Here is a 22,500-nt window from a genome sequence, read left to right on the forward strand (position 1 = left end):
GAATACACAGACACAGAATACGCAGGAAAAACACACCTTGTCATATCAATTTGATCACTGTCCCTGGACTTCAGTTCACCCCAAATGTGCTGAAAGTTCTTACATAATGACTAACTAAGGTATAAATAGAGTATCCACAGAGTCTTTGACACTACAGCTACAGATACTATTACCACCACTGCTTGAGAGAGACAGACTGTTGTTAAAGATGAGGGCTGTTATCATACTGCTGGTGCTGCTGTTCTCCTTGTGTGGTGTTCAGACACAGAGCACCCAGACTGAAGTTCCAGAGAGCCAGAGCACAATGGCTGCTGTAGATGCCACCTCAACCCAGCTGGATGTCTCTGCTGAGTTTAGGGAATTTAGTGACATGATAGTGGAGCTTAGAGTGACTCTAAGGCTCACTCAGGAGGATCTAAAGAAAAACCGCAACAGAACTGACAGTTATGAGAGAGAGACTTCTAGCCAGTGAAATTAAAGTGGAGGGTCTGAGGATAGAGAACGCGGCACAAGAGGAAAACATGACGGCAATGAAGACTGAGATCGAGAGAGTGACCAGAGAAAATGCAGCACAACAGGCAGAGCTGACAGCAATGAAGAGCAGACTGGAAGCCACTGAGACTGAGGTAGTGAATCTGGAGAATGAGATCACAGAGAAACCCTCGGTGGCATTCTCAGTTGGTCTGACTGATTCAGGATACGTACTTGGGGGTGAGCAGCAATTGGTCTTCACTGAAGTCTTCACCAATGTTGGACAAGCTTACAGCGCAGGCTATTTCACAGCTCCAGTCAGGGGAGTATACTATTTCACATTCACTATGATGGATAAGACTACTGCACAAAGTATTTGGTTACAATTTGACTTTCTTTATTGTAAATGCATTTCAAGTATCTTGAAGGAAGCACAAACAGTAAGCTTAGAGTATGTCTCTCTTAGGGTGAACCACTACTTCTGACGTATGTGAACCAAAACAAATAATGTGCCATAGGAGAACATTGTGCTCATCATAATAATAAAAAAACAATCATCTCACTCATCTCATGCAATTGTTTAAAGTAAATTAGAATGTCATAACATAATTTAATCCACCTACAAAATATCCAGGAGGCATAGTGTGAGGGAATGCTTTACACAAAGTATGAAACTGGAGAAATCCCACGCATGTGTTTATATTATCCCATCACTTAATGGCTGAGCTTGGTTTGTTGATCGCTGGGTTTGCAAGGTCACAGTTTGAAAAAAGGCTTGGTGTCAAACCAACTGGTGCAATGCAAAGAGATCTAGCCAATGACTATATGTAACTATGGTGACACAAGATGATACATTCCAGTTCAAGACTATGGTGCATCGTCATACAATGATGGATGGATGGATGGATAGATAGATAATGAATCCATCATTCTATCATCATTGCTCATAGTCATCCTATAGTATAGTATTCAGTATTCATAGAGAGTATCGCAGCTCGCACCAACGAGTAGTTACACAACATTACTATATGTATGACTTGTCCTCTGTGACGTCATGTGATCTCCTCTTTGAGCTTGAGTGGATAGAAAAGTACATGAAGAGCGAGATATACAACCAGGCTAATCTCACTGTTTGAGAGAGCTCACTGGTGCATCATGGGAGACGTAGTCCTTCAGGCCTCGTGGGATTGGGTGGCAGTTTTGTTAGTACAGAGGCAGGCTGGGTACAGTAATGTCGTTCTGTGGATGGTATCATGTTGGTCCACACCTGTCTCTGCATGTTATTTCTAATCCAGTGCAGACAATAGTGGGCAGTAAACTGTGACTCATTTTTTTTTTTTTTTTAAACTGATAGGCGGGAGGGAGAGGGAGAGTCTCTAACAGAGTGATGCACGGTGCATGTTAACAGACTGGTTTTCAGAAGAGAGCAAACAGGCTAATTGCGCCCCTGAAAATGAAAAAGTGAGCATACAAGGTATTTACAAAAAGACACAACACTGACAAATGCACTCAAAGACTGTTCTGTTTGAGAAAAAGTCATGGAAGTGTTTGTGATTCTTATGGCTAGGGTGTCCCATTTGAAACGAGGAACAGTCCGTATCAGGCACAGCTTGTGTCTGTTTGCCAGTCCAACAATGTGTTGTCTGCCAGTGCTTTTGAAGCTCCTTCTCTATATACTGCAGCCACCTCATATTTCTCTCTCCGGACTCTTCTACTATGTGTGTGTGTGTGTGTGTGTGTGTGTGTGTGTGTGTGTGTGTGTGTGTGTGTGTGTGTGTAAGGACGGGCCCTGTGGTCAGCGGGTCAGATAGTAGTGGAGATTTAGACAAAAATGGAAATGAAAGTATGAGGACTATACTGACAGGCAGCCTGGTGGTCAAGTGATACAGACAACGTTGACGAAGCAGAGATTCAGCATGCGCTAGGAAAAACACTGCTGTAGATGCAGACCAAAAGGAGGATTCAGGTCAAATGGTGGCTTATTATGTAGACGAAGATGACCTCCAGGAGGTGATGAAGCTCAAATGGTCATTTATATGTAGACAAAGATAACCTCCAGCAGGTGATGAAGCTCAAATTGTGGTTTATATGTAGAAGAAGATGACCTCCAGCAGGTGATGAAGGTCAAATTGTGGTTTATATGTAGAAGAAGATGACCTCCAGCAGGTTGAAGGTCTGATTGTAATGTATATGTGTAGGGAGATGACCTCCTGCAGGTGATGAAGGTCAAATAGGTGTATATGTAGATGAAAAGGAGCACCAACAGGTTGAGCACAGCCCTGATGGAGGTCAGATGATTACATAGATATGGGCAAAGATGACCTCCAGCAGTTTGAGGGTCAAATGGTGGTGTATATGTAGACGAAGATGACCACCAGCAGGTTGAGCACGGTCCCGATGATCCCCAGGATGGCCAGGATCCTCTCCTCGCGGTCGTCCGCCGGGTCCACGGTGGGGGTGCTGTACGCGCTGCAGGTGTGGGCACCATGAGGAACCATCTTTAGGATCACTGTTCCCCACGCCCAGAGGGTACTATGCCTGGAGAGGGATAGAGAGAAGAGACCATCTTTAGGATCACTGTTCCCCACACCCAGAGGGTACTATGCCTGGAGAGAAAGAAGAAAACTTCTTTAGGATCACTGTTCCCCACACCCAGAGGGTACTATGCCTGGAGAGAAAGAAGAAAACTTCTTTAGGATCACTGTTCCCCACACCCAGAGGAGTAGAGAGAAGAGAGGAGAGAAAGAGAAAAGTGGGGACAGGAAGGACAGTGTCAGACAGAGTGAGAGAGAAACTTGAGGGGGCAGTTACGTGTATGTGAGCTGCAGGTATGGGAGCAGACACTTGCTTTATCACATAGGGGGAAACGGACACAAGTTCTGTGGTTGTACTGTACTTCTCCACTGAAGTACAAAATTACATGTCACAAACAGAACAAATTCCAATTCCACTGCGCCTCTGGAGAACAAATTCCAACTTGTTTTTGGGCATCTCTTCACTGCACATCCTCCCTCGCCATTCTCCAAGTCTGAGTCGGCCATGTGTACTAAAGCAACATGATGCCCACGTCAAAGCCCATGTTTCACAAACCACACACACACACACACACACACACACACACACACACACACACACACAAATACACAAACAAGTCAGAGCCCATGTTTCTCTGGACAGCTTCACCCGCGTCACACGTTGACAGGCCACACCATTCTGTCACAGGCCGACCAATCACATCGCCACTCATCCTGTGTGTGTGTGTGTGTGTATGTTTTTTGTGTGTGTGTGTGTGTGTGTGTGTGTATGTGTGAGTGTGTGAGAGAGAGAGAGCGTCCGTATGTGTGGGTGCGTGGGCGTCGAGCCGCAGGCAGGCACATGGCAGGCAGTAGCCACGTGTGTGTGTGTGTGCACAAGTCCCCTGCACCCACTACCCAGCCCGAGACTGGCAACGACACAGATCTGGTCCAGATCTGGCCCTGACACGGCACGCATCCGGCAGGAGTCCAGCTCCAGGGATCAGCTTGGAGTTAGGATCGCTGGCTTCAACTCTGACACATCCATACCAACCTGCTCCCATACCACACACACACACACACACACACACACACACACACACACACACACACACACACACACACACACACACAGAGCGAGGGCTCTGGCCGGGGAGTGGGAGAGCAGATGTTCCAGCGGCAGCAGGCACCCGAGAGGCCCTCCAGACGCCAGTGTCGCCCCTCTGACTTCTCTTCCGCCCGCACCGCGATGGGACTCAGCCATTCAGCAGTGAAATGCAATTATTTCCGACCCAATTAGGAGGAGGGGACGAAGAGGAGGAGGAGTGAGTGTGTGTGTGTGTGTGTGTGTGTGTGTGTGTGTGTGTGTGTGTGTGTGTGTGTGTGTGTGTGTGTGGAGGAAGGGGGGTGACGTGTGTATGAGTAGGAGGGTGGTGTTGGGACTGGACTGTATGTGTGTGTGGGGGTGGGAATTGGGGTTGGTGGTTGTATATACTGTATAGGGAGGAGACCGAGAGGGGGAGTGTGTGTGTGCGTGGTGTGTGGGTGGGTGTGTGTGTGTGTAGTGGGGAAAATCCTTGTGGTACCTCATTGCTCCAAGCCGACCTAAGTGCATCAGCTCCCACGTGCACATGGACCTGCTGTCTCACTATACTCTCTCTCACACACACACACACACACACACACACACACACACACACACACACACACACACACACACACACATACACATAGCCACCAGTAGAGTGATGGAGCGTGTGGGCGGCAAAGAAAAGGCTGATAGGGTGAATATGGAGTGAGTGTGAGAGAAAAAAACCCAAAACGGAGACAGATAACCTGGGTAAGAAGAGTGAGAGAGAGAGAGAGAGAGAGATAGAGCGAGAGAGAGAGAGGAAGAAAGAAAGAGCAGAAAAGAGATGAGAATCGAGGAGATTGAGGGGGAAATATGAGTGAATGAATAGGAGGTAAAAAAAATAAAATAAAGATACAAATAAAAATAAACCTAAAACTATTTCACAGTCATTTTATTGCTAACTAAAATGCCATTTCTCATTGCTTGGTTTTAACCCTGGGGGCTATTAATTGACCAATCCCAGTAGATCTAAACTATTTACCAGGTGTATATAGGGGAAGTATTTCAGAAAAATACTTGGGGCCAAGTCCATTCATTCATTTATATATTAGGAATAGACCTTTAAAATCAATTCTGAAATAATAGAATATTCTGAATAAGAGAAGAGAAGAGAAGAGAAGAGAAGAGAAGAGAAGAGAACACAGGGATGGACAGAGAAAGATGGAGAATAAGCAAAAGTATGAAATATAGGAATGAAGACAGACAGCATGTGTGGTGAAAGGGAATAAAAAGAACATGAGAGAGAGAGAGAAAGAAAGAGAGAGAGAGAGAGAGAAAGAAAGAGAGAGAGAGAGAGCTGGAGGGAGGTTAAAGATTCCCTAGACTCTCTGGAGAACGAGGAGAACAGCCAGGCACACAAAAGGACAGGAACATAAACACAACAGGGCTAGAGGCTGACAGAAACAAGTGTTCGCAGAATAAAGAGGCTGAAGGCAGACGGAGAGAGAGAACCACGCTGGGCTAGCACAGGACAGAAGGAGAGAGGAGTCTGCTACGGGTTTCCAACCACAGATTTACACTGCTATCTACTCTGACTGCCAAGCTGTCGACTTACAGATACTCAAACTTTGATCATCTCAGTGAAACTATGACTGAATTTCTGTTTGTTTTGATTACTATTACATGTAATCAATCAGTCACACACCCATACACACACGCACACAAACACACACGCAGACACACACGCACACACACACTGAAACACACACACAGACACATGCACACACACACACACACACACACACACACAGATACACTCACACGCACCAGCACACAGATATACACACACACGCACACACACACACTGCTGATTAATGCGGTCAGTGGCAGGGCACACTGGCCCTGACCCGTCTGGATCGGACGTCTCCATCCGAAGATTAGTCTGCCCCATCACTCGCCCCCTCTCAAAAAAACCTGCGTCTCTCTCTCTCTCTCTGCTTCCATTCCTCTCATCCCTCCCTGGCACCAGAATAGCAGCACAGATGACCCTGTTTTTGTCTAGCGCAGACATTATCCGGACAAGCACAAATACAGTGAGAAGTTAGGGGGGGGGGATAGGAGGAAAGTTATTCTCCCTGTTTCTCAATCTGGCTCAGGACTGGCTCACTTCCGGCTCAGTTGCGTGTGTGTGTGTGTGTGTGTGTGTGTGTGTGTGTGTGTGTGTGTGTGTGTGTGTGTGTGTGTGTATTTGTGTTTTGTCTCACATGGAACAGCTGATTCACAGCCACAGTCACAGAAAAGGAAGGTAAAGACACAAGTGAAAGGTACACACATTTAAGTGATGTCGCCAAAACCTCATGGCCTTTTACAGTAAAATGCAGAGTTTCACACAAACAACTTTTTTTATTGTCCCTCTTGCTGTTGATCACGGTGCTGCACTGAATTTGTATTCATAATCTCTCTCTATGTAGTCTGATAACTTTTCCATCAATGTGATGGGTCAGTTTTAAAGGAAAATTCTGGCGATTTTTCATATAGATCTCCATTCCTCGAGGTCACTGAGTACTGTCAGTACAAAAAAAAAAAACTTGAGCATGAGTTGCTGCAGCCAACAGCTAAAGGAGCCAGGCGGCTACAGCGTTACACTCTGGGGGCATGAACATGGGGGCTCATGAACATACCCCCAGAGTGTAGCACTGTAGCTGCCTGGAAACTCTAACTGTTGGCTGCAGCAACTCGAGCTGGATAGAACTGATTGTTTTCGCTTTTTCTCTTCATACCGACAGCACTCGGTGACATCGAGAAACGGAGATGCGTGTGAAAAATCACCGGAATTCTCCTTTAAGGTTTATTTTCCAAAAATGTCTTTCTCCATTAGAGATGATTTTCCTACCACAGACCACAATAAATCCTCTGACCAACTGCCTCTTTATTGCCCCGTCATTACAGTCATGACTGTTCTTGCCTCTCCTAGATACCCATGAAATAGAAGATCCGCATGCAATAACTGTCGGTACAAATACTAAGACATTCATGAGTTCATGCAAATGAAAAGTGTGTCCTGCAAGGTCTCTAGCCAGGGTCATGAAGTGCTCTGCAGGGATCGAGCAGCAGTCTACTGCACAGGCAGGAGTCAAGCAGCATCAATTCGCCTCTACACCTATATGCCTCTACACCTATATTCCTAAATGAGGAAGATGGGATGTGTGAGGGATGAAGCCGAGTGATCAAACCAAATGGCGCAGCTTGACCAGGTGCATGTAGGCCGAAAAGACTTGATAACAGTGACGCTGTAGGCATGACAAATTCTGTTATGCTCATCCCAAACTTCCGTTTAGAGCGCTATTTAAATAGGACATTCAATGCTTCCACCATCACATGTATCTGCCCTTTCCCTGAATAAATCATGATGTTGTCACATCAATTGTTGTCTATTAGGTGGAATGTTTAAATAATGTACAAATGGTGGCGTTGCTAAAGGTCTGCCTCCATTGAGATCTCACAGGCTGTTACATCATCTGACAGGGTCAGCACGTAATCTTATGTAAACCTACCGCATTACCAAACCACTGAGTCAACTCTCCTGACCAAACAAACACTGTCCTCAGGGGGAGAGGAAGACAGCAGAAATAGATGAGAAAATGTCATACAATGTACTGTAGTTGTGTTTGAATGATGTCAGTTGAATGTATGTGTGTGTGTGTGTGTGTGTGTGTGTGTGTGTGTGTGTGTGTGTGTGTGTACACGGATGAAGAGCTGTCATTGCACTTTCTGCAGCGGATACAGGTTTTGCTAAATTGCATTTACACAGAGAGAGTGAGAGTGAGTGTGGACTTGTTTTGCTCTTTTCGGAAGCCTGTGTTTAGTATGAGGACTAAGCCAGAGTCCAGTGTGTGTGTGTGTATGTGTGTGTGTGTGTGTGTGTGTGTGTGTGTGTGTATGTAGGAGAGCGAGCAATAGAGACAGAAACAAAGATCGAGACAGACAGAGAGATGGAGTGTGTGTGTGTGTGTGTGTGTCTGATGCAGGCTCCAGCGTGTATGGAATTAGCTCCATCAATCATCAGCTCCCCACAGACACTCAGAGCACATAATGGACATCTAAGTCAATCCTGCTAATTAATGCAGTTTCATGATGTCTCGCGCTGTCTGTCTGTCTGTCTGTCTGTCTGTCTGTCTGTCTGCCTGTCAGGATTATTTGTTACATCTATGGTACACTTAAATGAACCTAAAAAGCTAATTTTAGTAATCAGCTAAAAAGTGGGGGACTAAGTAGGCCATTTATAAAAAGTTAAAGTGTTCCTCTGGAGTAAAAACAACCTACACTGTAGGGTCGTCAAATCAGCGGGCCACTCAAGAATCTTTGCTCAAAACTCTCACATCTATTACGACTGGTAAAGCACGCAGTCTTAATGATAGTATTTGTACCAGTAACACCACCATTGAAAGCATGTGCTTCTCAACAATACTGTGGAAACCTCGTATCTCCAAATCCACTCATTTTCAGGAATTTGAAAAAACCTTGCATTTTTTAAATAATCCAACATTGTGTCATCAAACAATAATAATAATAATAATAATAATAATAATAATAATAATAAAAAATTGGAGATACTCGGTTTCCACCTGACAGCAGGAAATTGTTTCTGTATATAGGCTTCCATTTCTAATTCTCTCTGAGTGTTGTATCTTTGGTTCTGTGTCGTCAGCACCTTGTAGTTTTAAGATTCAGGAACGCTGTTGAAAGGCAATCTTTCCTGTGGTGTCTGCCAGAACCACTGTGCTAACTTCAGATTCTGGAGCTGGAAAGTTCCCTTGGGTGGGTGTGTGTGGGGAAGAGAAGAGTAGGTAGAGAGTAGTAAGGGAATTTCCTAAATCTCAGTCCATTATCCCAGCGTACAGAGAGTGGGGCACTGAGGGCCTCCATTACCTCTGCACTGGACAGTGCTGTGGAAAGGATCCCTTATATCCAAATAACTCTTAAATAGCACAGGCTTGACAGCTAGTGGATCATGAGGAATAGCTAGCTACATTTGACAATAAGAACATACATTACACATTTACAATCATCACATACACATACACATTTACAGGCTGCTCCTTCACAAACTGCACCTTTTAAATGGCCGATGGAAGGACTCTCCTGGGTGCTGTGCTCCAACTGAGATCAGTTTTCACAGTCACTATGTAAACAGGGAGGCCTCGTTGTGGAGCACTTGTCCTGATGTCATTTTCATGACAGCTAAATTAAACATGCTGTATGTGCATGCACAGCATCTAGAGCAGATAACCTTGGCATGTCTTCCTATATCGTCGTCTGTATATTTCATGTCCCTAAGCCCACATTGTCTCTGGGCATGAAATAGTCATGAGGGCTGCATGTTGCCTCATCTGCATTGCTGCAGATGCGAAGCTTGCACTTGACTCACTCCCCCTTATTGTCACTTGAGGTGAGGCTCTGAGAAGAAGCCTCCAACAGAGGAGAGAAGCAGAGCAGAACATCAAACACTGGAACAGAACCCTGGCCCTGATTTGCAGCCTAATTCAGCCCTGTTATGGCCTTCATTTAGCCCATATTTGGCCCTAATACAGCCCTGTTGATTTAGCCCTAATACACCCCTGTTATGGCCTTGATTTGGCCCAAATTTGGCCCTAATGCAGCCCTGATATGGCCTTGATTTAGCCCTGATCTGTCCCTAATACAGCTTTGATATGGCCTTGATTTATCCCTGATCTGGCCCTAAAACAGCTCTGATATGGCCTTGATTTTGCCCTGATCTGGCCCTAATACAGCCTTGATATGGCCTTGATTTATCCCTGATCTGGCCCTAAAACAGCTCTGATATGGCCTTGATTTTGCCCTGATCTGGCCCTAATACAGCCTTGATATGACCTTGATTTAGCCCTGATATGGCCCTAATACAGCCCTGATATGGCTTTGATTTGATCCTGGCATGGATCTTCTCTGACTCTGACCTATAGCTCTAATACCGTTCTGGCACTTATATGGCCCCAATACAGCTCTTTAATATTTGGCCCTGGTCTGGCCTGGATCTGGCCCTGTTCTGAGCTGTATTCTGGCCCACTGAGGTATTTAGCAGCAGTCATGACAGATGAGGGCCAGTGTAATTCCATTCTGGATACTGTCTCTCAAAGCTCATTGAGGAAGAGAAGATGAGAAAATAGAGAATCATAGACAAAAATGGTAGCTGTAAATGTAACATGTACATTAGACAAAGAGCAGTACACTTTTCATACCGAATTATACAAGTTAGGTCCGGTCGAGCTATTTATTAATTTCTGATTGGATGAGAGGCATTCTATGAGTCATCACGAGTGGCGATATCCCAGCACAACGCCACTCAAGACTTTTTAGTTATCACTCGGATATTGCATTAAACTACCAACATGGACGTTCCATTCATTCATCCAGATTTTTCACCTTTGGAACCCATGCTAAAATAAACATCAGGAATATCATTTTACCTCTACTCCCCAAATGGCCAAACATCTAGAAAAAGAGCAGCTCCAGCAGTTAACGCGGGAGAGCCTCCTTTCCCTTGCCCCACACAGCCTAGCTCATTCAGTCTCAGATGTTTCTAAATATAGACCAGCCTGGTTCCTTACTTCATAATCTAGCACATGAGCGCACTGAGCCAACACTACACGACAGGCGGTTTTTCTAGGCTGTAAAGAGGCTGCTCTTCTACTTGTTCTTGCACTAAAACTCCAGGGATCCCGACCAAGACTATATTTAGTCTATGCACGAGTCAAAAATGGACCAGGTCTCGCTCCTCCATTTGAGAGAAGGCTTTTCTTTTCGCATCCCCTGTGCTAGGAGCCCTGCTCTATGTTCCTTTGGCAACTCAATGTAACTCAAAGCTAGGATAAGGCAGAGATGGCAAGTAGATGGATGGATTAATGGATGGATGGATGATAGATGGATAAATGGAAGGATAGATTGATGGATGGATGGATAAATAGAAGGATAGATAGATGGATGGATGGATGGATAGATGAATAAATGAAAGGATAGAATGATGGGTAGATGGATAGATGGATGGATGGGTAGATGGATGGATGGGTATGAATGGAGAGATGGATGGATGGATGGATGGATAGATGGATGGATGGATGGATGGATGGATGGACAAAAGTATGATAGGAGTGTTTTGTTGACAGCTAAATCTGAAATTAAGACATTGTATTTTAAAAGGTCCTTTTAACCCCACAAACCTGATGTGCTTGCAATTTTATAATATCCTTAGAGAATTTATTAGAACCCCCTTATCAAATTCTAGGCCATCATCAATTAATATTGGCATTGTGTGATTGCTAATTAGTTCTAAAAATTCTAACAAAGTATGCTGAATGTTAGATTAAATGAAGACCCTGATATGCTCCTGAAATCTGGTGTTTGGCAGGTTGGTGAAGTGTGTCATAATCCGTAACTCCCTCTGGCTGATGGACTGAGTCACATGGTTTGTCCTTGTACACAACATGCGCTAAGGAGGGTTAAATGCCAAAAGCCACGCAGCTTTAATAAAAGTGTGTCCAACGAGCCAGAACAAATGAAAGCAATTGCTTTTGGTTCAGAATGTCCCTCTTTGATTGCAATCATGTTGTGTTACACAAGAACATCCTTTTAAAGCCACCGTTCACTTAGTGAATGGCCAGGCAGTGATGCCTATGACAAATCACTTGCCCTTCATCTCAGAAAATAGGTGGATGTTCTGAGATAAATCTTGTTTAGATGGCACTTTATTTGGATGAAGAAATGTAAGTAGAACTGTGTGTGACTGTCTCTTTTTTCACATGGAACCACATTTGAATGGGACTGTATTTGGGAGGAGATGTGTTTGCTATCTGCGTCCGCCTGAAACCATGCTTAGGTGGAACAATGTCAGGCTTTTGGGCATGTAGCAGCAGAAGTCGGCAGGCAGGGTCGTGCTCAACAGCATAAGCATTTGTCTGGCTTTTCTGGACAGACAGAAACTATCTGTGTGTACATGTCTCTGTAAACCCACCCATAGCCATCCCAGATTGCATCAACTGTCCAGCTTCAGGAACTTGAAGATGGGAAGTATGTTGATCATATTTAAGGTACCAGTGCAGTGTCCGTTGTAAGGGTCATCAAAATGTTACCAACGACGGAAAACAGCTGACGGTTCAGGTGTGTTATAACTTTATGGGACAGTAAGGTGCATTGGATTTGTGAATATTGTAGAAAACACATGTAATCTGACTCGTCATTAGTAAACAACCTACAATATCACTAAACATGGCACACCAAGAGTTATATGTGTGGTAGATCAAGGGACAGTTTATTACTGCAATACACGGTAGCTTAAATGTTACAGATGTCAAGTAAACACAAAACCAATGATTGAGAGAATAGGGGAAGGGAAGACAGAGGCAAAGAGGGGTAGATTTACTAACACTAACGCAGCTTACGCTGTGTCTGTTTATGCTCGGAGTTCGGTAATAGCGTACGCTGTGCTTCCTCATTTTGCGTAGTATTTATCAAACCTGACACCCATCAGGCAATCAGTACATATACTCCACCCTCTAGCGTAATTAGCTCACCTCTAAAGGAGCAAAGAATGGGCCCGCATGTAGTATCTATCATGGATCTTCCTATGGGGAAAAAAAGTGCCGATGAAATTCACTATTAGTGCATGAAGTAACAACAAACCTTAACATATTAAATGGCAGAACATCCACACCCTTGGAAAGAAATTTTTTTTGAACTGCCATAACAACTAAAGTATATATACTTTTTTGATCCCGTGAGGGAAATTTGGTCTCTGCATTTAACCCAATCAGTGAATTAGTGAAACACAAACAGCACACAGTGAACACACAGTGAGGTGAAGCACACACTAATCCCGGCGCAGTGAGCTAGCTGCCTGCTACAATGGCGGCGCTCGGGGAGCAGTGAGGGGTTAGGTGCCTTGCTCAAGGGCACTTCAGCCGCGGCCCACTGGTCGGGGCTCGAACTGGCAACTCTCCGGTTACAAGTCCAGAGTGCTAACCAGTGGGCCACGGCTGCCACATATGCTGCCACATAAAATACTGTATGTGGACATGTGACAAGCATGTGACAGTAGTAGGGCCCACAATAGGTCCACGATTCTATGAAGCAGAGCTGACAAACAGTTTGAGAGATATGTGACAACAATAGCACTTCCTACACCTTCCTCACAGGTAGCCTTTTTAGGGCAGTTTCACCCCTCGTCAAATGGACTGCTCCAACACTGGATGGACTGCTACTTACTGAGAACTTTGAAATAGACGGGCAATTTTAGCAATGATAGATTAAATTTTGCCCACGTAGTGGTGGTTTTACAGCCCACTGTGTGGACTAGTCTATCGGTCATTTGCCAGATTTCACAGATTAGCAGTCATAGCCTGGGAGGCATGAAAGCACTCGTGTGTGGGGTGTGTACTGAGAAAGAGAGAGGGCGAAAATGGAAGACAGACTTTGACAGTAGTGAGTCACAGAGATGCTCTGTGCGTGTGTGTGTGTGTGTGTGTGTGTGTGTGTGTGTGTGTGTGTGTGTGTGTGTGTGTGTGTATAGATACCCAAAGTCTCCTTAGATGTTTTTATGGGCTTGGTCGAGCACTGCAAAAGAGGTCGCCATGGGCAATGGCCAAGTGTCATCTCAGCTTGCACTCCTTAGCAATGGAGCGGCGTTTCCAGGTCGGGTTAATGAGAGACGGATGGGGTGAGAGGGATGGAGAGATGGAAAAATGGAGAGATAGAGAAATGACGCTATCTTCTCATTATCTTCAACAGGAACCTTGCTCACTGTCTCTTTCTCCTCTCCCTCCTCTCTGGGGTTTAGTGTCTCTCTCTCTCTCTCTCTCTGTCTGGTTCTGTCTGTCTCATACACACACACACACACACACACACACACACACTCACACATGCACGCACACACACACACACGCACACACACACACACACACACACACACACACACACACGCACACACACACACACACACACGCACACACACACACACACACGTGACTATCTGTCCAAGAGTTGTGTCCTCTCCCCCTCTGTCTCTGCGTTTCCAAACGTACTCTCTCTCTCTCCTTCCTTCTCTTTATCTATACCTTCGTCTGAGCGTATCACTTCCTGTCTTTTCCTCCTCCTCCCTGAAATCCCCCTTTCTTTCCTTCCTTCCTTCCTTCATTCTTTCTCTTTCTTTCTGTCTCTTTCATTTTTTCTTTCTTTCTTTCTTTCTTTCTGTCTCTTTCATTCTATAGACCCTTTCAACAATAAAAACAAAAACAATGCTTGAACGTTCTATTTGGTTCCCAATCTAATTGACCTGTCGCTAAGCGCCACCCTTAGAACGCTGATAAGCCAGTGACAGTCCAGCCTGAACAGGACTCGGACATCAGCTCGGACAACTCCATAGGAAACAACAGGGAGCAGGCATAAAATGGCAAATTAAAAAGTCAAAAGTCAAAGTCAGCTTTATTGTCAATTTCTTCACATGTTCCAGACATACAAAGAGATCGAAATTACGTTTCTCACTATCCCACGGTGAAGACAAGACATATTTGACCAATTTAAGTCCACAGACAAACATAACATTCAAGTAAACAAAAAAGTAAGTAAATAAGTAAATAAGAGGGCACATATAATAATGAAAAAAATAAGAGCAGCAAAATTTGGTTGAAATTGTGCATAGACAGTCAATAAAATACTAGTGCAAAGTCAGGCCAATAAAAGGCTTGGGTAGTTCTGTTTGACCTAAGTAATAAAGAAAGTGGCATAGTGGTGCAAGTTATGTAAGAGCAGCAGAAGTGTTGTGTTTTCAGGACAACAACACCAAGTTGTAAAGTGTACAAGTGTGCAAGTGTGCAAGTGGAGTAGTGCAGGCGGCCATTGTGGGTCCAATGTCCAGGATGTTATGTAGCTGAGGGTGGAGGGGGGAGAGGAGGGAGAGAGTTCAGCATCCTTACAGCTTGGTGTATGAAGCTGTTGGTGAGTCTGGTAGTGCGGGAGTGCAGGCTTCTGTACCTCTTCCCAGAGGGCAGTAGATCAAACAGATTGTGAGCGAGGGGTGACTTGCATCACTCACAATTTTGGTCGCCTTTGGCGGGTGAGGTGGGTGGTGTAAATGTCCTTCAGGGAGGGGAGTGAAGCACCAACGATCCTTCCAGCTGTGTTCACTATGCTGCAGGGCTTTCCTGTTGTATTCAGTGCAGCTTCCGCCCCCACACAGCGATACAGCTGGAGAGGATGCTCTCAATGGTGCCTCGGTAGAATGTGGTCATGATGGCTGGTGGAGCACTTGCTCGCCTGAGTTTCCGCAGAGGAAGTACAGGCGGCGCTGAGCCTTCGCCAGTGATGCAGTGTTGGTGGTCCAGGAGAGGTTCACTGATGTGCACCCCCAGGAATTTGGTGCTGCTCGCTCTTCCACCACAGCATCGCCGATGGTCAGTGGCAGGTGTTGGGTGTGACCTCCGGAAGTCAACAACAATCTCTTTGGTCTTGCTGACCTTCAGCAGGAGGTTGTTGTCCCTGCACCACGTGGTCAGATGGTCGACCTCCAACCTGTATTGAGTCTCGTCCGCCCTTGGTGATGAGACCCACCAGAGTTGTGTCGCCAGCAAATTTCACTATGTGATTGTTGCTGTAGGTTGCAGTGCAGTCATCGCCAGCAGGGTGAAGAGCAGCGGACTGAGCACGCAGCCTTGGGGGCCCCTGTGCTCAGTGTGATGCTGCTTGAGGTATTGTTGCCAACACGCACTACTTGGGGCCTCTGACAGAGGAAGTCCAGTAGCCAGTTGCAGAGGTAGGTACTGAGTCCCAGTTTGTCAAGTTTGCAGATGAGTTGTTGTGGTATTATGGTGTTGAATGTAGAACTGAAGTCTATAAACAGCAATCTCACATATGAGTCTCTTTTTTCCAGGTGGGTGAGGGCTGGGTGGAGGGCAGAGCAGATTGCATCCTCTGTAGACCGCTAGGCTCGGTATGCAAACTGGAAGGGTCCAGGGTGGGGGAGAATGGCTTTTGATATGTGACATGACAAGCCGCCAAAGCACTTCATGATGATGGGTGTCAGTGCCACAGGGCGGTAGTCATTGAAGCAGGATGGAGCAGTTTTCTTCGGCACAGGTATGATGGTGGCAGCTTTGAAACATGATGGGACGATGGCTTGCTTCAGGGAAGTGTTAAAGATGTCTGTGAAGACATCCTTAAGCTCCCCTGCGCAGTCCTTCAGCGCACGACCTGGGATGTTGTCTGGACCTGTTGCCTTACGGTTACGACTTAAAGGTTATTTATGGAGTTTATTAACTCAAAAAACCCCGACGGATAACCATGGTCAAACGTTTTGCATTGGGACGTGTAATACTGATAGCCGGTACCCCGAGAGGCTAGAAAACGGGGTAGGCTATAGCCTATTTTCATTAACAGTAGCCTACAAGACGTCTCTCGCGTTTGCAACAGCTCGACATAATGTAGGCTACTAAGCCAACAACGTGGGCACAGATTCCCTGTTAAATCCCAAGATGAAAATGCTTATTAACCAACTACTATATTCTTACTACATCAAATATTAACGTAACCTAACATATCTTTGTATCAATCTTCCACTAGCTAGCTAGCTAGCATTAACGTCAGTGGGGTGATTTGCACGGCTACTCGCCACAACTGCTTGTCACCTTGTATGTATTCTAAAGTTTTGAAAACACCCCTCCATAGCATAATTATAATTTTCTCTAAAGATTTCTAAATACCAGCATCACTTCTCACACTAATGAGACTTACTGGACGTGGTGTTGGAAGAGTGGGTCTTAAAACACTTCTGCAACGGAAGAGTTGTGGTGAATCTATTATGCCTGGACAAGGCCAATAATAGGTGTAGTATGAAGGAGTGTGTAGACAAACTAGAGTAAATATGATTATGTTGACTTAAGGCAATAGCATGAAGGAACATGTGGAGAAAAAACTCAACCATGAACACAAAACCCTACTCATGGACACAGAGTGCTTTTCAAGACAAGCTGGAAAATCTTGCTTAATGTTTTTGCTCACACAATTATGCACACATACTGTACAAACATTTCTTGAGTTTAGGTCCTAAACGCACACACACACACGCACACACACACACACACACACACACACACACACACACACACACACACACTACGGAGTAGCTGTACTAGTGTTAATTTTGTCACCTATTTTTAATTTAGTCTTAGTCTTAGTCTTGTGACGAAATGTCCTTTTTAGTCTTTGTCATATTTAGTCATTCAAATATCATTTTTGTTAGTCAAGTTTTAGTCGACTAAAAAGTCTTTAGTCATTTTAGTCCAAAGAAAACTAAAGGTATCTTAGTCTTAGTCAGTTTTAGTCAACACATTTTAGTCTTTTTTTTATAACAAATTATTTCTGATTACCATTTGAGTCAAATAGTGTTTCACATATCTCAATTTTCCAACAATATTGTGTGTCCACAGGGCTACTCGTCTGTTATAATTACTCATTCTGATTTTTTTGTCAGTCAGTATGTTTACATGCACAGGTAAGTCGAGCTACAGTTATAGCTCGGCTGGGATTTGACCATAGACAGTAAAAGATTTGACTGGACCACTGTCATATTCAGTAGACCAGTGTTTCTCAAAGTGTGGTCGGGGAATCACTGGTGGTCCATAAGCTATCCCAAGTGGTCCGCGAGCAGGCGTGGTAAAATATAATATAGATGAGTTGTTTGCAATATTGAACCAACTTGTATGTAAAAACAGTTCTGCAACACTGTCTATGTAAGATATGCCAGTTTAAATCATACAGTATGAATCCACACAATAAGCAAAGTGCAAAGACAATAAGCAAAGGTGGTTCAGTGAGTAGGCCTATAGTGTAGACTAATTATAGGCTACTGTTGAAGTAGGTCTAATCTTTTTTTTTTTTTTTTTTTTAGCTAGGGTTAGTTAAGTGGTCCTGAAACTGAAAAGTTTGAGAAACACTGTCATAGACCAAAGTATTAATGTTTTACTCCGCCTAAGCTAGATGGCTTATATCTTCAAACACAACACATTCCCCAAACAGACTCTCCATCTTATCCATAGCTAACTTGCTAGCGAACTTTCCATATTAGCTTACTTGCTAGCAAACTTTGCATCATCAGTCTAACTATTTAAATAGTTGACATTACATGATGAACATTTTCGTATGGACATTCTGGTGGATGTTAATTTGTATGAGAGAAGCTTCAACTTCTGGGTATGTAGCATTGTGGCATAAAGCTTAGGTAGTTAGTTGGCTAACTCTGGCAGAAATCTCCAGTGTTCTTGTTCCATGTAGTTTCGTGTTGCAGCCACAGGGTTGCAGCAACAGCACGTGACTAGCCTACAGGAAAGCTGTTGGCGTATGAACTCATTCGAATATTTTGAAAACGTAACAGCTAGATATTCTGTCTTCTCATTTTGTAGACGAAAATGAAGAGAGATTTTATCTTAGTTCTTATTTCATGCTAAACATTTTAGTCTCGTCTTTTTTTTCGTCAACAATAATTCATCTTAAGATAGTCTTAGTCAGTGTTTCAGGACATTACTGCCGTCTCGTCATCGTCTCGTCTTAGTCATGAAAAAAAAGGTTGTTGACAAACATATTTCCTCTCGTCTCGTCTGACGAAATTAACACTAAGCTGTACTCACCACACACACACTCTACGGAGTAGCTGTACTCACCACACATTGTACCGGGTGGTAGGCACTGGTTCCGCGTTCCCTCCTCTCTTACTCCGGTAGTGTTTCCATAGCTCCAGCGCCCGGGCCAGCCCCCTCCCAGCCCCCTCCCTGAAGCCTCGGCACCGGCCGCCCGTCTTGGCCAGCTCTCCCTCTCGTCAGCGGGCCGCACTGGGGGGAGAGGGGGTCCCCTCTCTGCACACAGCCCTTTGCCCCGCAACACTGACCCTCACTAGTGACCACAGGTACTTCAAACAATGATTATTATTAATTAGATCTGTCCTACAGCAGGCTCGCTGAGCTCTCTCGTTCTCTCTTGCTTTCTCTCTCTCTCTGTGTCACACAGACACTCACACAAGGCTGATCTCAAAACATGATCCTCTCTCGTTCTCTTGCTTTCTCTCTTTCTGTCAGAAAGACAAGGCTGATCTCAAAACATCATCCCGGACCCTTATGTGGTCCCAAAAATTTTTGTTTTCTATGATCTCTTTAGCTACGTCAAACGTTTTTTCAGTATTATCTCAGTCTACAGTAGATTCCCCTCATCCCAAAGCTGGAACAGTTTCACTGGAGATTTACAGGTCCTAGTACTACCACTTTTCTGATCCCAATTTTAATTTTGGTGTGGTAGAAAAGACAACCTTTGTATTAAAACGGTTCTTCCTAAAAACAGATCTTGGTACTGATCTGACTCCTCTGTGTCACAGCAGATTAGTCAACAGATCCTAGTCCTGTGTGCTAGAACAGACTCACTACAGTAAGCTCTAGAGGTCCTGTGTGCTAGAACAGATTCACTACAGCAAGCTCTAGAGGTCCTGTGTGATAGAACAGATTCACTAAGCTCTAGAGCAGCATCCGTATCATTGAAATCCTTAAAAGCCTGCTGTGGCTCCTAAAAGTTCTCTTGTGGTCAGTCCATCAGGCAGGGAGGTGGGTCCGGTCAATATCAAACTCACTACTGGGCGTTAGTGTTCAAGCTGGACTCTGCGATGCTGTTGTGGCCGACGTCTGATGCTTGTAGATGAGTCGTGTTGTGGTCGTGTGGCCTGGTGTGGTAGCCGTCGCTGCTTGGCCGCGGATGTCGGGATGGCCACAGCGTTCTCTACACGTTCACCACTCATCAATATTTCACGCCCATTCCTCTCCGACAGCGTTGGATTCCCACTGCCCTCGCCGGGAACCTGTTATTAAGTTTGCCTCACTTGATTGGTGATTCTCTCTCTCTCTCTCTCTCTCTCTCTGTCTCTCTCTTTATTACTCTATCTCTTATCTCTCTCTATCTGCTTATCTCTTTCTCTCTCTCTTTTCTCCGTGGGCTCTCAAATAGAGGGGGAAAGAGGATAGACCCTTTCAACAATAAAAATAAAGACAATGCTTGAACATTCTATTTGGTTCCCAATCTACTTCCTCTGCATTAAGATAACATATGGAATGTTAAAACGGAAGCCTTATGGGGCCAACTATGATGCTGATAATGGAACTCTCTTGAAAGGGTCTATAGAAGAAGAAAAACAAGAGTGTGGGGTCCTCTGCTGGGCATGCAAGCCTCCCTGCCGCCCCTGTGAAGAGTATTCTCTCCCACTGGTTGTGCTGCTGGGCTTGGTCCCTTGATCCACCTGGTGTGCCTTGATATTGCAGGCGTTGAGTAGCAGAAGTGCGGTGGTGGATCAGGCGACGGAGGCAGGACCGGAGCGGAGCTGAAGACACCAGATCCCGAGGACTGACCAGACTCCTTCACAGCAGATCCAAGGGAAAACCAGGGATGACCAGACAGTCGGTACTGTAGATCCGAGGACTGACAAGGCCGCTGCTCAGTGGCCACTCACTGGTCTTCGGTGCTAGAGGAAGAGGAGGAGGAAGAGGAGGAGGAGGTGGAGACATGTCAACACAGTACGGGACATGGAGATCTGATTAGAGATCAGACTGATCCCCGTCTGTGAAGAGCACAGCTAAGCTCTGCGCTGTATTTATGTCCCTCTACCTTTTTTAAATTGTTGAGAGAATTGCTTTAAAAACTTAAACTGTTCACCATGTTGTTAGTCGCTTTGATTAAAAATGCATCAGCCAAATGTAATGTAATGTAATGTAATATAGGATATGTTTAGTTATTACACGGCTCTACAATGCTGTAGAATGCTCCATTCACTTGAATGGGCCTTCCCAACGTTTGGAGTTTCATAGTCAAGACAAGAATGTAAAGTGGGCAAATCCTACCAGTATCTGCCTGTAACGTTTAACTTCAAATGTGATTTTCTCTGTTTTTCAATTGGAAAAAGATGGTGGGAGGCCATAATTCAAAATCCTGTATCCTGACAATGATTTGCAATATAACTTTGTCCAGGATATCATATTAAAGCTTAGTGTGCCCTCTCATTTTGTCAGATCGGGTCACATTTTTTTTTTATTTTTTATTTTTTATTTGTCAAGTTGCTGTATAATAAGCGGGGTAATGTATAGAACGCCGGTCATTATCGGGAAAATAAGTTCATTCAGGGTGAAGGAAGACCCCTCTACTGGCGCGTCGGGGTCCGGTTCGCCCTGTCGGAACTTATTTTCCCAATAATGACCGGCATTCTTTATATTATCCCTAACATATCATATAGGGATCTATAGGCATGTCAGTCATAGTCACGCCATGCAGACGATACAGTGGTTTGGTTACATCATTGTCTCAATGAACTGGAGATGACTCAATATAGCTCTCTTTGTCTCTCTCAATATCTATCTCTCTCTCTCTCTCTGTCTGTCTCTCTCTCTCTCTGCCTCTGTCTCTCTCTCATCCTCTACACACCCCCAACACACACAGATTAGATTTAGATTTTGTTTTTCTCTCTCCCATCATCAGCTAAGTTATCAAAGAGGAAGTTGGTCCTTTACTCCTTCCCTCCTCCCTCCTTCTCTCTCCCTCACACACATGAACTCACATATACACAAACAAGTGTACAGACACATACACACTGTGATTGACCCCCCCCCCCCTCCACACACACACACACACACACACACACACACACACACACACACACACATACACACACACAGACACACATATACACACAAACACACACATACACACACACAAACACCTGGCTCACCTGTGAGATGTAAGTAGTACCCCTCCTCCTCCTCCACCTGTCCTGGTGCTCATTGCCAGCTCCGTCACACACCTGAGCAGCAGTAGCGCTGGGGTCCAGGTGAGGTGCTCGTCCCTGCTCTTTCCGCACATCCAGGGGCCATGCTGGTCCGGCACACGTTTCCCCTCTCAGCTGTCTCCTCTACAGCCGCCTACATCCCTGCACACCACTCAACAGCTCCCTGCCTCCAACTCTCCTTTCTCTCTGACTGTCTTCCTCCCTCCCTCTCTCCCTCCCTCCCTGATTTCTCTCTCTATATCTCCATTCTCCTGCGCTCTCTCTCTCTCTCTCTCCCTCTCTCTCTCACTCTCTCTCTCCCTCCCACCATCGCTCACTCCACATTTCACTCCCCCTCCCACTCTGTGTAGAAGCTCCGAGAACATTCAGTGGCTGCTACCTAACACAGATGAACACACATACACAAAAATAGAGAAGGAGGGAGAGAGAGAGAGAAGGAGAGAGAGAAGGAGAGAGAGAAGGCGAGAGAGAGAGAGAGAGAGAGAGAGAGATGGAGGGAGAGAAATGGAGAGTAGAGAGAGAGAGAGAAGGAGAGAGAGAAGGAGAGAGAGAAGGAGAGAGAGAAGGAGAGAGAG

General features: G+C 45.0%; 1 long non-coding RNA gene and 1 pseudogene across 1 annotated transcript; one reads left to right on the top strand and one right to left on the bottom strand.

The window, feature by feature from the left end:
- Positions 1-2,188: 2,188 nt before the first annotated feature.
- LOC125307809 lies at positions 2,189-22,112 on the bottom strand. The gene is made up of 3 exons (XR_007195793.1): positions 21,869-22,112; positions 18,777-20,611; positions 2,189-3,009 (listed from the first exon to the last, which is right to left on the bottom strand). It is a non-coding gene; the product is annotated as an uncharacterized LOC125307809 (long non-coding RNA).
- A 240-nt stretch (positions 22,113-22,352) lies between these two features.
- The window catches only part of LOC125308062, a 1,019-nt pseudogene continuing 871 nt past the window's right edge, over positions 22,353-22,500 (top strand).

This window comes from Alosa alosa, chromosome 15 (genome assembly GCF_017589495.1).
Source record: "Alosa alosa isolate M-15738 ecotype Scorff River chromosome 15, AALO_Geno_1.1, whole genome shotgun sequence".
Taxonomy (NCBI): Eukaryota; Metazoa; Chordata; class Actinopteri; order Clupeiformes; family Clupeidae; genus Alosa; species Alosa alosa.